The sequence below is a fragment of the Penaeus monodon genome, chromosome 5 (genome assembly GCF_015228065.2).
Source record: "Penaeus monodon isolate SGIC_2016 chromosome 5, NSTDA_Pmon_1, whole genome shotgun sequence".
Classification (NCBI taxonomy): domain Eukaryota; kingdom Metazoa; phylum Arthropoda; class Malacostraca; order Decapoda; family Penaeidae; genus Penaeus; species Penaeus monodon.
In genome coordinates, this window is record NC_051390.1 from 22,472,991 (window position 1) to 22,478,491 (window position 5,501).

Genomic DNA, 5,501 nt, shown 5'->3' on the forward strand with positions numbered 1-5,501 from the left:
TAATAATTTTAAATACTTTAAGTTGCTGATCATTTTCTTCATGTCTCCCCGGCTAGAAACGTCCGCTTGCTTCGTTCAGTAATGACACATTTGGGGATTAAAAAAAATAGGTAAAAAAATAATAAATATAAAATAAAAAATGTTTTCTAACAATTTTCTCAACAGTGGATACTTTTAAAACATATTACTATTTCATTACTAAAAACATTTTTGGATAAGTTATTTTAAAAATGTTGGGTTTTCGCAATTTAATCCAAAATTTCAAAAAAAAAAATTAATTAACGATTTGGTTTTTATTATCTTGTTTTTTAGAAAATTGTGATTCTGATAAAGCTGATTACACAGCTCCTAATGAAATCATTTTTCCCCATTCCTTTGTCAGCAAGGTTTTTTATTGCAATCTTTGCTATCCTATCAAAAAGAAACTATGCTTTTTTTAGATCAGCAAGAAAGATAGAAAAAAGATGTTTTCCAGGATTGCTTCGGGGGGGAGAACATTTGGATATGCTTTTCAATAATTGTAAATATTCTTTTAAAACCACTAATTCCGGGACCCTAGAACGTAGTTATAACCAAAACCCACAACCAATAGTTATTTTCGCATAAAACAATCCATTAACTTTGGGGCTTTTACACGAAATTGGCATACTTTAAATCATGTAAATATTCTACTTTTACTAGTGAAGGGAAATGTGTACAGTTGCACATGATCTACATAAAACGAAAAGTTAATAATTAGTGAACTACTTTCATGCAAAAAACTGTCAGGTACATAAGCCTACATAAACATAACTACGCTTGTACAGCAAAAAACTTTACACCCCCTGGGCCGAGCAGGACCCAAACGTTAACTTTTTACATTACAGCCCCTTGACTAATACAATTAAGTTCATGTTTGGCCAGGCGGCCAGACATGAACCTACCGTTAACTGATGATATGACTAATACAGCAACCTACATGAAGAGCGTATCTCGATCTCGGCGTTATGAAGTTTGGCATATAATTTTTTCCGTCTAAAAAAAGATCAAATGATCCCTATAGGAAATTACATTCGGAGGAAACGATTCTGAGCCTCTTTCACTGCCAGTTTGTGAAAAACTCTGTCTATAAATATAAGAAGATGTCCGTCTCATGGCAGCCTAGTTTGGCAACCATATTCATTAAAGCCCCAAACCCCTGTTTTCATGTCCTGTTTTTTTGCAAAATCAGGTTGGACGTATATCTTCATTTCCTAGCATGGGGTAAGTTTGGTATGAAACAAATTTGTTTTTAAAAATGTTGTAGGGGATACTTAGCCTATTATTACAGTATATGTGTTTATATGTAGTGTGTATTTTAAAATTGTTGTTTTCCCCCCTTATGTCAATACATTTCAGAAATAAAATTTGAAAAAAAAAATATTAAGAATTTTTCCACCACTACAACATATTGGTAGAAGAAAAAAAAGGAAGCTTTCAGGGAAATTTTAACACAGGGCAGATTTTTTTTTGTGGGGGTGTGGAAAAGGGGTCAGTTCTACTGACTGTTCTTAATTTACTATCACGTAAATTTGTATTAATCACTCAACCCATCAGTTTCTGTTCTGAGAGAGAGAAAAGAGGAGAGAGGAGAGAAAAGGAGGAAGGGAGAGAGAGAAAATGTGTACAATAAATCTGTGTATGCGCGCGCGCGCGTGTTTTTTGTGTGTGTGTGTGTGGTGTGTGTGTGTGTGTGTGTGTTTGGTGTGTTGTGTGTGTGTGTGTGTGTTGGTGGTGTGTGTGTTGTGTGTTGTGTGTGTGTGTTTTTTTTTTTTGGGTGTGTTTTGTGGTTGTTGTGTTGGGGTTGTGTGTGTGTGTGTGTGTGTGTGGTGTGCACGTGCTGTGTGTGTGTGTGTGTGCGTGCGTGCGTGTGGTGTGTGGGTGTATTGTGTGTGTGTGTTGTGGTGTGTGTGTGTGTTGTGGTGTGTGTGTGTGTGTGGGGGTGGGTGTGTGTGTGTGTGTGTGTGTGGTTGTGGAGTAGTAATATACCATTTGTGTCTGAGTATAAAAGAATAAATAAAAACCCGCTAAAAAAGAGTTTTTCAATGCAATGATCAAAAAATTTGATTAAAAAAAAGAACGTGGTACTTTTTTTTTTTTTTGAAACCTTTTTTTTAATAATTTAAAACACCAAGCATAAAGGACAAAGAGACGTCTTCAGAAGACGATCATTTGAATACTGCTTTTATATATGCAATTAGTGAGAAAAGTTTCACTTCTTTTTAAAAAACCTACAAACCCCTAATAATTTATCATGTTACTAGGGGCTGATTATAAGAGTAAATAATAAAAATAAAATATTCACATATAAAACAAACCACAAACCCCACACACAACACACCACCACAAAACCCCACCACACCCCCACCACACACACAAACTAAAAAACATGCACACACCCCACAACCACACACCACACACACCACAAAAAACTAACAAAAAGCCCACACACACACACGAAACACCACACACACACACACACACACACCCACACACACACACACAACACAACACAACACACACAACACATATATATATATAATATATATATTTTAAAATATATATATATATATATATAATATATATAAATAATACACATATATTATATAATATATATATATTAATTTTTATATTATATATAATAATACTACACACCACACACCCCACACACACACAACACACCACACACAACACACAACATTATATATAATTTATATATATTAAATATATATATATTTATATATTATTTTATTATATATTATATATATATAAATATTATATAAAAGCACTCCCTGAGGGCTCCGGATATGAAATTGAAGGGGTCAACTAAATTGGCAGGGGGGGTTGTTATCTTCAATAAAATGCATTTTTCCTTCTTTCTAAATATCTGAATGCAAATCAATTTTTTTGACTATATAGCATAATGTATATAATCATAATATACATTACCCTATCTATCACCAATCTATATATGTTATTACATATATACCTTATCTACTATTAAACCTATATTATGTATACTGTATAATGTTTATATAAAAATTTTATATGGTATATTTTTATAATGTATATATATTAATATATATATTATTTATGTGTGTGTATGTGTGTGTGTGTGTGTGTGTGTGTGTGTGTGTGTGTGTGTGTGTTGGGGTTGTGTGTGTGGTTGATATAATTAAATTAAAATTATATATAATATATATATATTTTAATATATTAAAAAACATTTATATATTTTATATATATAATATTATTATAATATAATATATAAGAAAAATAATATATATATATTATATTAAAAAATATTTTATATATACACATATATATATATAAATTTTTTAAATGTTATATATTTTATATATTTTATAATATATATTATATTTATATATATATATATATTATATATGTGTGTATGTGTGTGTGTATGTGTGTGTGTATGTGTGTGTGTGGTGGGGTGTGTGTGTGGTGTGTGTGTGTGTGGGGTGGGGGTGTGTGTGTGTGTGTTGTGTGTGTGTGTGTGTGTGTGTTTTGTGTGGGGTAAATGTATATATTTTAGGGAATTTATTTTAAAATATATGTATATATATGTTTTGCGTAATATATATAATAAATAATAATATATATTATTAATATATATATGTATATATATAAATATATTATATTATATTATATATATATGTGTGTGTGTGTGTGTGTGTGTGTGTGGTGTTGTGTGTGGGGTGTTTGTGTGTTGTGTGGTGTTGTGTTGTGTGTGTGTGTGTGTGTTTTATGTAACCACCACACAATATATATATGTATATATAATATATATATATATTAATTTATATATATATATATATATATTAATATATGACAATATAGAGTAGTTAAAAATGTATATACATATTATCAAATATACATACATGTATACATTTATGTACATTTTTATTTAAAATAAAAACATTATTAATATATAATATATATATATATATAATATTATATATAAAATATTTTGTATAATTTTATATAATTATATATATTTTATAATATACATAATATAGAAAATACATATATATGATACCACATATATAAAATAATATAACATAGATATAGATATATACATATATATTTTTCACATATATAATTTCATATATATTAAAAAAATTTTATATAAACACACATATATGGTCCATATATTTGTTATATAGATACATACAATATAAAATAAATTATACATATATGCTATATGCATTAAAATATTTTAAAATTTTTAATATATATATAAAATATATATATATATTAAATATATAATATATATAATTATAATTTTCGGTGTGTGTGTTTGTGTGGTGTTGTGTATACTGTTAATAACGTAATATATAAATATTATTATATAATTATTTTATATTTTTAAATTTATTATATATAGTAATTTTATATAATTTTATTTTTAATATATATAAAATATATATATTAAAATATATAATTTGGGGTATATATACAATTTTAATATTATATATTATAAATATTTTTTAATATATATATATTATATTTTATTTATATATATATATTACGTTTAAAACAGACGTGCAATGACAAACAGAATAGAAATAGCATAAATACATTTAAAATAAAAACTGATGAAACGGACACTTCCAGAATAAAATATTTATATATAGGAGATAACAGCGGGCGCGTTATATAATATATATATTATATATATATATATATATATATATAAAAAACTCCCCGAGGGCTCCGGATATGAAAATTTAAAAGGGCAGTACTAAATCTGGTCAGGGAGGGTTGTTTCTATCAATATCAAAGCATTTTTCCTTCTTTCATAAAAAATTTTGAATGCTAAAATCAATTTTTTTTTACAATTTAAAATGCAATATGTATATATAGCAAAAATACATAACACCTATCTATCTACCAATCTATATATTATATATACATATTACCATTTTTCTATCTACAACCTAATTTTATGTAACATGTAATATGTATATATAAAATATAATATGTTATTATATAATTTTATAAAATTTATATATATAATTAAATTTTTATATATATGTGGTGATGGTGGTGGTGTGTGTGTTGTGTTTTGTGTTGTGTGTGGTGTGTGTGTGGTGTGTGGGGTTTGTGTTTGGGTTTTGGGGTTATAATAATATATAATATAATATTATAATTTTATATATTTTATATATTTTATATTAATATATATTATAATATTATTATTTTTATATATATAAATATATTGTATATATATTATAAATATATATATATATATATTAAAATATAATACTGTTGTATGTGTGGTGGGAGTTTTGTGTATTGTGGTTGTGTTGGTGTGTGTGTTGTTGTGTTGTGTGTTTTTGTGTTGTTGTGTGTGTGTTGTGTGTGTGTGTTTGTGTGTGTGTGTGTTGTGTTTTGTTTGTAAAATTAAAATATATGTATATTATTTTAGGTTAAAACCCTTTTAATATTATTTTAAAAAT